At 45.3% G+C, this 10,569-nt stretch overlaps 1 non-coding gene across 1 annotated transcript; it reads left to right on the top strand.

The window, feature by feature from the left end:
• Nucleotides 1-2,855: 2,855 nt before the first annotated feature.
• On the top strand, nucleotides 2,856-2,960 carry LOC127809050 (small nucleolar RNA R71). Its single transcript, XR_008025056.1, has one exon. It is a non-coding gene; the product is annotated as a small nucleolar RNA R71 (small nucleolar RNA).
• The last annotated feature ends 7,609 nt before the right edge of the window (nucleotides 2,961-10,569 follow it).

The following is a 10,569-nucleotide window of genomic DNA, read 5'->3' as shown; positions in this document are numbered from 1 at the left end:
CATTTTTCGAAATTTAAAACAAGGTTCTTTTCAATGCATCTCTCTAGGACTCTACCCAAGCTAACCAAGCAATCATCAAAAGAAGTGCCATAAACTGAAAAATCATCCATGAACACTTCCATGCAATGCTCTATAAAATCTGAAAATATACTTACCATGCATCGCTGAAAGGTACCTGGAGCATTACATAGACCGAAAGGCATTCTTCTATAAGCGAATGTGCCAAAGGGGCAGGTGAAGGTGGTCTTCTCTTGATCCTCTGGGGCTATGCAAATCTGAAAGTATCCGGAAAAACCGTCAAGGAAACAATAGTGTGACTTACCAGCCAACCTCTCCAACATCTGATCAATGAATGGGAGGGGGAAATGATCTTTTCTGGTTGCTTGGTTCAGCTTTCTATAATCAATGCAGACTCTCCAACTGTTCTGCACTCTCATGGGGATGAGCTCATTGTGCTCATTTGGGACCACTGTGATGCCCGTCTTTTTTGGAACAACCTGCACGGGACTCACCCACTTGCTGTCAGAAATAGGGTAAATAATACCGGCTGCAAGTAATTTACTTACCTCCTATTTTACCACATCAAGGATGGTTGGGTTAAGTCTTCTTTGAGGCTACCTTGCTGGTTTTGCTCCTTCCTCCAATAAGATACGGTGCATGCAAATAGATGGGCTGATTCCAGTTATGTCCGCTAAAGTCCACCCAATTGCTTTCTTATTATTTTTCAGCACATCCAGCAACTTTCTCTCTTGGTCAGGCTGCAAGTTGTTTGCAATGATGACTGGCAGCTTCTCATCTTTCTCCAAGAATGCATACTTGAGGTGCTGAGGCAAAGGCTTGCACTGAATGGTGGGTGGCTGCTGCAAAGAGGGGGCTGACCTATTTGACTGGAACTCTAATTCCAAGGCACTATCAACCTGCTCAACAAGGTTAGCAGCACTATCTTCCACTTGGGAAATGTTAGCATCAAAATCAAACTCATGTCTATGCAAAAATTCAGCAATCTCTAAGCATGCAGCACATTGACTCTCTCCATCACTACAATTAGTGCAAATAATCGTATCTGGGAACTCATGCACAGTGGGGAATTTATCAATTAAATCAGAAGACTCAGAACATGCTTCATTCACTAACAGGTCAACTCTATTTACTTGAAAAGTGGAATGATCCTCGGCAGGGAATTTCATGGCATCAAGTATCTTGAAGTTAATTGTGTTACCAGCAAATTCCATGGAAAGTGTACCCTCATGCACATTGATAATAGTTCTAGCAGTTTTTAAGAATGGTCTCCCTAGGATCAAGGGTGCATGCTCAAGTGTGCTGTTATCTTCCATATTCAAAACATAAAAATCTGTTGGAAAGATTAAATCCTTAACCTTAACCAGCACATCTTCTAGGACTCCAGTGGGGTGTGCAGTACTTCTATTGGCTAGTTGGACAACCACTCTTGTTGGCTTCAAAGGACCACACTGCAATGAAGCATAAATAGAGTTAGGCATGACATTAATGGATGCACCTAAATCTAGTAAAGCATTGCTAAATTGCATGTCTCCTATAGTACAAGGAATGGAGAACATCCCTGGATCTTTACACTTTGCTGGCATGGCAGGTTGGATAAGGGCAGAGACATTTCTCCCAAGGTTGATCTTCTCATTCCCCATAAGCTTCCTCTTGTGAGTACACAAATCCTTGAGAAATTTTGCATACTTGGGGATCTGTCTAATGGCTTCAAGGAGGGGGATGTTGACTTCAACTTTCTGGAATGTTTCCAGAATCTCTTTATCCACTTCGGCCTCTGCTCTTTTCTTGTTTTGTGTTGCTCGATGTGGGAATGGTAGGGGCTGGATGTTGGAAGACTCTCCTTGTTCTTGATAGCTGGAGTTTGGTTGCTTGGCTTCTTGGACTGAGGAGGGTTGCTGCTCTTTGCTACCCTCTACATTCTGCTTCTCTACATGCTGCTCCATGTTTGAAGATGGTGGAGGGGTTGGGTTGATTACTTCTTTCCCATTTCGAAGCATGATGGCACTAACATTACCCCTTGGATTGGCAACTGGTTGTGAAGGAAGCTGCCCCGAACCTTGACTCCTTAACTCATTGATGTTTGTGGCTAGCTGGCCTATTTGAGTCTCCAAATTTTGAATTGTGGTTTCTGTTTTCTGTTGGAATTGGAGTGTGTTGGCTGCTAGTTGCTTGACAAGATCATCCAAGGTAGGTTCTGACTTGGGTAATGGTGGTGCTTGTTGCATGGCTTGATTCTGCCTTGGTGGTGGAGCATGGTTGCTTGAAATTGAAGGATGGAACCTCTGGTGGTATGGCTGCTGCTGGTGCACATGTTGACTGGAAGGGCTGCCATATCTGAGGTTTGGATGGTCTCTCCAACCTGGATTGTAGGTGGCTGAGTATGGATCATACTTGTGTTGTGGCTGCTGCTGGAAAGGTGGATTGTGCTGCTGGAAAGGTCTACCAGGGAAGATGCCAGCAACAGATTCATTATTTTCTTGCAACTGTGGGCATTGATCTGTTGTATGGGATGGCAAGGAGCAAATGCCACAAAGCTGCTGCTGGGGTTGCTTTCTCTCTAATGCCAACTGCCTGACCATGGAAGCCAATTCCTCAAGCTTGTTTTCCATCCTTTGCTGGTCCATAGTGGCAGCCACATTGACTTCATTGATGGCTTTTGTAGGAGTGTTAATTCTGGTGCCAAACTGCTGAGCATTTTGTGCCATCTTTGATATCAGCTCTTGTGCAGCTGCTGGGGTCTTCTCTGCCAAAGCTCCTCCACTTGCAGCATCTACCAAGTACCTGTCCTGGGGATTAGACCTTCATAGAGATACTGAATTAGGAGTTGGTCACTTATCTGATGGTGAGGACAGCTGGAACACAACTTCTTGAACCTCTCCCAATACTCATGTAGAGTTTCACCACTCATCTGCCTTATACCACAAATTTCCTTCCTTATTGATGCTGTTCTGGAGGCTGGAAAGAATTTTTCCAGGAAGATCCTTTTCAATCCATCCCAGCTGGTAATAGCAGCTAGTGGTAGGTAGTAGAGCCAATCTTTGGCTGATCCATCAAGTGAGAATGGGAAGGCTCTCAGCTTGATCTGCTCTTCATCTACTCCTTGTGGCCGCATGGTTGAGCAAACAACATGAAATTCTTTTAGATGCTTGTGCGGATCCTCTCCTGCAAGACCATGAAACTTGGGCAACAAGTGGATTAGTCCAGATTTTAGTTCAAAGTTAGCATCCAACTGTGGGTATTGAATACATAGGGGCTGGTAATGCACATCAAGTGCAGCCAGCTCTCTAATGGTTCTACCATCCAAATGACCATGATTTGCATTATTTCCATTACCATTATTTCCATTATTTCCATTACCATTATCTGCCATATTGATGAATTCTGGAATAGGTTCGGATGAAGTATTAGAAGCACTGTTAGGGTCACTCCTATCCCGAGACTTAAGCTCTCTAGCTTGCCTTCTAAGAGTGTTCTCTAATTCAAGATCCAAGTCAAGTAATGTTTTCTTAGATGACCTGGTCATGCACTAGAGATTAGCACAAAAACAGCACACAAAATGGCCTGTGCATACCAAGAACTTCAAAAACTCAAAAACACAGAAACACACAAGCACAACAACACAAAAACAGGTCAAATAATAAGCCCTTAGACGATTTTTTTATGCAATTTTTCACAAAATTTCAACACAAAAACACTGAGGGACCTAAAAACACTAAAAACCACACTAAATTAGCCACTAAGAAACACAAAATGGCCCAAAAAGTGGTCTAAACGTTGGAATTTGGCCAAAAAAGGGTCTCCTCACTGCAATGCAGTGACTCTTAATCCCCACACCCCCATTTCTTTGGACACCAAAAATCATCTCAATCGGAGCAAGTGAAAATCTGTGAACAGTAACCGTCAAAATCTTTTTTTTTATCAAATCAGCTCCTATTTTGCCTCAAAGATCACTCTAAATGCAAGAAAACATCAAGGGATGCATAAAGACATGAAAGAACATCAAGTAAGGATGAGAAAGGAAGAGGATAGCACCGGTATCTCGAGCTCAATCCTTAAATAATGCTATCTATTATGGGGATGGTCAAAACAGCTGTTGAATGGGAAAGCTGCTGTGGGTGATCTCCTCTTGGTTGCAGCTGCTGGTGTCTTCTACCAAACGAAAAGAAGGTTAGGGGGAACGTTAAAAGGAATGCTAGAAGAGAAAATAAGAGGAATGCTAAAAGGGAAAAATAAAAGGAATATCCTCTTGGTCAGGTGATCTGCTGTCAGAGGCAGAAAAGTGGGATTCAGCTTTCTAAAAATGGTTATGCTCTCCTGATCTGCTGCAGGCTTGTCTACTTGCTATGTGAGCTTGCTTTTCAGCGCCTATCAGAGCACATGAAGATTAGAGAAGGACACAAGGTGTGCTACTAAAAATCAAAGAAGGACTGCAGGTGTTTTTTGCCTTTTCAGTTGCTACAGGGCTGCAGGGTTGCTTTTCCAGAAGATCAGGTCGTGCAGCCCTCTCCAACAGCCACTTCTTTGTTCAAAAATAATACTAGAAACAAGAAAACAGAAAAGGAAAACACACAAACACAAAAAAAAGATCGAAAAGGTAAATAAGGCTTTTCTGTTGCTGCTTGCTATCAGTTCATCTCAAGAACAGAATAGCTTTTCACCAAGAACACCAAACTGATAACCTTATCAACAACTGATAACCTTTTCACCAAGAACACAAAACAGATAAAACACACAAACAAGAAAACAAAACAAATAGAAAATAGGGTCGGTCCTCTATGTTTTTTTAGAAGAAAAACTTGGCTCCCCGGCAACGGCGCCAAAATTCTGGCCAGCGATTGTCGAACCACTCCAGAATTAGAGATTTATGTTTGCATCTCTTCTCTAGTTTGCAGCAAAGTGCACCCTAGGTCATCTCTCACAAGGAGCCTCACTTTCTTCTACCAACAAAGGAGAACCAATACAAATAATAGTTTGTTTAGGGGGGGGGTTTGACAGAAAACTAATTAACAAAACAGAAAGATAAAGATGGATGAAAAATCAGTAAAAGATATGCAACCGGCTGTGTATTTGTCTCCTATGTGAAATCTTCCTCGTCCAACCTATATACCTTGGCTTGCTAGATGTTTTGATATCCGGATAACAAACTCAAAGCATCCCCAACAACCGTCCAAGGATTAGAATGATTGGAACAACAAAATGAATACAGAAATCTCTTGTAAACAAAATGCAGCCATTCACTCTCTATTCAACCTATCCGGACCTATGCAAGAACAACCGTTCAAGCACATAATATTCATTTCCGAGATGTTATACCAACCGGCTATAACATTCTGCTCTCTTAAGCATTTAACAGAAAATGAAACCATGTAAATTCACACAAACCTGCCATGAACTCCATGCATTCACAAATCTGCCCAAACTAAACCAAATAGAAATGAATAAGAAACAAACAACAAACCAGATTCTTGTAGCTCATCCGGGACTCAAATTCCACATGGATTCAAGACACACAACCGGTTACAAATGCTCTAGCCTATCATTACAGGAAGGAAAACAAAATGGAACAAAAGATGTAGAAAACAGAAAAATGCTACAACAATAAAAACGGGCAGAATCCTCTCTATTTTCTCCTCCCTTTCTATCTCATGATATTCTGGAAATTAATGCTAAGAGGCCTTAAATACATGGCTAAGAAAGGAAAGGCTAGGGAGGCTAGGGTTGGGCCTAGCCCAACAGAAAACAAGTGAGCCCAAAAACAGCACAATGAGTAGCCCAAGTCTGCTCCTTGAAAGTAGGCCCAAGCTCCTTTAGTTGAGCCACTTCTCTAGTCCATCCAATATTCCCTAAAGGCTGGATCCATAGAGTAGAGGTAAGATAGAAAATAGTGTAAGGACAATTTGAAGCATAATAAAATAGAAACAATGAAATATCAGCAAAAATTACTTCAAATGGCCTAATAAGAATGAGGTGAAATGCCAAAATATGGTATAAATATGCATGCTATCAACCGCTCTCAAAGGTCAAGTCGCCTAGTGGCAATCTAGTGCCGATGACCACGAGCTGGCCTGGGATCACTAGAGGATTCGATGCCTATGCCCGCAGACTCACCTGGATCCCTCGTTTGAGTTCGGTGCTATGCCTTTTTGGCTAGAAGGCATACCCGACTCCTTGGTTGATCTGGCGCCTAGGTCTCCCAGCAAACTCGGATACCTAGTAGGAATCCCGCGCCTGGCCACTGGCCAAACCCAGATCTCCTGAGGTAGATTGGCCCAAGGAAGGCATGAAAAGAAAACAACTCTGTCATGACCCCGCTTATCAGAGTTGAGCCATCCAAGTGGAATCTGGTGCCTATGACCACGAGTTGGCCCAGGATCACCAGAACATCCAATGCCTATGCCCGCAGACTCACCCAGATCCCTCGCTTGAGTTAGGTGCTACGCCTTTTTGGCTAGACCCAACTCCTTGGTAGATCTGGTGCCTAGGTCTCCCGGTAAACTTGGATGTCTGGCCGGAATCTCGTGCCGAACAACTGGCCAAACCCGAATTCCCTGAAATAGGCTAACCCTGAAAGGCAGACATGGAGAACACAATAGCCAGAGCTCCATGACCCATCATGGTATCATCGGATGCTCTGGAGACTGTGCCCGTGGGCTCGTCTGGATCCATCGACTAAGTCCGGTGCTATGCTCTCTAGCTAGACCCGACTCCTTAGCTGATCCGATGCCTAGACCTCTCGACAAGCTCGGACACCCGACTAGAATTCCATAATGAAGTCTATCTACCAGGGGTATGGTTGCCCAGAGATAATTTGGTACTTCAACCCCTGGTCGAGGTAAGATCTTTTTGGGTATTCTAAAGCACTTGATTGAGTCAAGGTGCTAGACCCGACTCCTTGGCTAAATATTTTACTCTTTAATTTTGTCTAAAGACAAAACAAAAGAGTAGGGGGCAATTGTTGTGCCATAAAAAGAAATGAGAATAATGTTGTGCTATGGAAATTGAGGGAAAAAAGTAATAAAAAAATGAATAAAATGATGAAGGCTGGCCGCAAGGGCCAGCCCCACCAGCGAAAGCTCGCGGCAAGATAGCCGTGAGCTGGCCACTAGGGCCCACCTCGCGGCACCATGCCGTGAGGCGCAGCCTAGCGGCTGCTAGCCGCGAGGCTCGCGGCCGTGTGGCTCGCGAGAAGCAGCCTCACGACTGCTAGCTACGAGAAGGGGGCTCGCGGCATGCAGCCGCGAGGCACAGTTGCCTCGCGGCAGCACTCTGCCGCGAGGCGCAAGTTGCCTCGCGACAGCTTTGCCGCGAGGCGTAAGTTGCCTCTCGGCAGCCCTTGCCGCGAGGCCCAGCTGCCTCACGGAAGTTTCGTAATAATCCCCCCCCCCCCCCCATTTTTTGTTAAATCCAACCTCTTTAGTAATCGCCACTTGTCGACTCCAGACACCCTTGAGAACCGTGCCCTATAAATACCCAACTACAGGACATTGATAGGGACCTCCAACTTTGGTAAATCTTTTCACTTTGAATATACTTTGACTATTTTTTCGTGAATATTCATCGGGATTCGGGACTGACTTTGGCATCGGAGGGCCTTCGCGGGGAAGATTCCCGCGAGCCTTCTTACCTATTTTCTCAGCATTAACAGGGCGAAGCTAGCGGCAAAGCTTGTGGCGAAGCTAGCGGCGAAGCTTGCAGCAAAGCTTGTGGTGAAGCTAGCTGCGAAGCCTTGTGGCGAAGCTAGCGGCGAAGCTTGCGGCAAAGCTTGTGGCGAAGCTAGCGGCGAAGCCTTGTGGCGAACCTTGTGGCGAAGCTAGCGGCGAAGCTTGCGGCAAAGCTTGTGGCGAAGCTAGCGGCGAAGCCTTGTGGCGAAGCCTAGTGGCAAGACCTAGCGGCGAAGGTTGTGGCAAAGCTCGTGGCGAAGCTAGTAGCGAAGCTAGCGGCAAGGCTTGTGGCGAAGCTAGCGGCAAAGCTTGTGGCGAAGCTAGCGGCGAAGCCTTGTGGCGAAGCCAGCGGCGAAGCTTGCGGCAAAGCTTGTGGTGAAGCATAGTGGCAAAGCTAGTGGCAAGACCTAGTGGCGAAGCTTGTGGCAAAGCTCGTGGCGAAGCTAGTGGCGAACCTTGTGGCGAAGCCAGCGGCGAAGCTGGCGGCGAAGCTTACGGCAAAGCTTGTGGCGAAGCTAGCAGCGAAGCCTTGTGGCGAAGCCTAGTGGCAAAGCTAGTGGCAAGACCTAGCGGCGAAGCTTGTGGCAAAGCTCATGGCGAAGCTAGTGGCGAAGCTAGCGGCAAGGCTTGTGGCGAAGCTAGCGGAGAAGCTTGCGGCAAAGCTTGTGGCGAAGCTAGCGGAGAAGCCTTGTGGCGAACCTTGTGGCGAAGCTAGCGGCAAAGCTTGTGGCAAAGCTAGTGGCAAGACCTTGTGGCGAAGCTTGTGGCAAAGCTCGTGGCGAGGCTTGTGGCCAAAGCTAGTGGCGAGAACTAGCGGCAAATCCTTGCGGCGAGCATCCTAAAGCCCCAGTCGTGCCCGTTTAACTTAACAAGATCAATAATCTTAACAACTAAATGAGACAAATCATGACGCAGCGGATACATTAACATCAAACGCCGAGGTTCTTACATAGTATTTCCATAACAAAATACATGATACAGATAACCAAATGATAACAACATTATCATACAACTATCCATACACAAACTGAAATACATACTAAAACCCCCAAAGTTTACATCGACTATCAATCTAAGCACCGTTGACCTTTAACCGGCCGTATCCTTGCCCTCGCAGCAGTCCCTGACTGGTACATTAAACGTTCCAGGGGCATAACCCAGGTTAGATGACAAAACATCTAAGTGACGGCTGAAATAGTTTACGTAATGGATGAACAAATATACGAGCATGGCATACACAGACAAAACGACACATGCAAACACATCTATCTTGAGAAATCTCCCTGACATACTCAACCTCCCGTGGAAACACCTTCCACACACCGTTGGGGTTGACCTTACCGTGACATACTTAATCTCTCGAGTGCCCTACCGTGTCACTCGTTTACCAGGATTAACCTTATCCCATTCTCAAGAAGACCCCATCCCGTCCCATACAGACCCAATAACGACACGAAAATCAATACCCCAATGATATGAAAATCACACGCCATGCACCGACTCTTTTGCAAGTAAAAACAGTTGATGCAATATATTACATGATCAGTATGCAAATGATGCCATATATATATGAATAAAACGCATAAGCATAGCATCCTGAGTTCTGGTTTCGAGTGCCCTACCGTGTCACTCATTCACCTGAACTCACTACACTCACACCAAGACATTTCCAAAACAAGGGTAAAACTAGAGTCAGACCACTCACCTCGAATGTATTCGGATTGCCTCGATCCTCGTGCACGACCTCGCTTTGCGTGCCAAAATACAAGTACTCGAACTTACAGTCAACCTCGAACCACAACACTTCCTAAACACCATAATTAATTAAGGAAGCATTAAAATCCATTTTCCTCAAATTTTCCTTAATTTCTTCTATTTTCTCCCATTTTTTACTTCAATAATTCCAAAATAATTATCGTCTCAAATATTTTCCAAACTATTTTAACATGATAAATCCCAAAATAAATAAATAAAAATACTGGAGGAGAAATTACCGAAATGCGCCCATCCACGCGCCTTCACGGGCATAGCGCATGGGTGCGAGTGGTGTGTGGCGCGTGCAGCCACGCGCCACCTTCTTCCCCAAATTTTTGGCTGCCGACGGTTGCTCCAATGGTTCCGAAAGTGGCACCCCCATGAAGCCCACTTGAAGTCGATCACATTGGTACCGGTTTCAAGCCGAAACCTCACCGGAAAAGGCCCAAAAATGGCAGTTGCAGGCGGCGGAAGGCGGTCCGCCACCCGCTCTTGGCCGAGCTTCAGTCGGCCTCTATTCTTGATGAAAATGCTTCCTAAACCTCCCAAAATCTCCCCCTTGATGTGAACACCAATAGCCCCTTAACCACTCTCTCAAAACCATGCAAAATCGCGATCGATTTGCTCCACAAGTTTCGTCCGAAACCCTTGCTATTTATAGCAAAAATTCGGCTATGTTCCGGCCAATCAGTGACCAAGGCTTGGTCCCCAAGCCAGCTCATGTTGTATACGACCTCCCCAGTTCCTCCCTGGTCGTCCCATCGCCGGAAACGGCCTCCACATGCGGTGGAAGGCGGCAGCCGAATTTTGGCTTGCGTTCACACTGCCCAATTTCATTTTATTACACTTTGGCCCCCAGTTTTCTTCAAATGATATTTCTGCCCTCTCCACAACACCCCTGATAAATCCAACTATATTAATAAGGCCCACAAGCTTTGTACATCTCATTTCACCCTTGGAACTTCCAAAAATTACCGTTTTGACCTCCCTCGAGCAAATTTAGAAAAATTGCACTTGGGCCCAACTGGTTAACTCGACCTTAAATCCATTTGTTTCAACCCGAAATCGCTTAAGGGTTGTTCTACACATTAAATACTAGTCCTTAACCCACTCTGTTGATCTTCTGAACGTC

This window comes from Diospyros lotus, chromosome 8, assembly GCF_014633365.1.
Source record: "Diospyros lotus cultivar Yz01 chromosome 8, ASM1463336v1, whole genome shotgun sequence".
Lineage (NCBI taxonomy): Eukaryota > Viridiplantae > Streptophyta > Magnoliopsida > Ericales > Ebenaceae > Diospyros > Diospyros lotus.
This window is presented reverse-complemented; position numbering and strand designations above follow the sequence as displayed.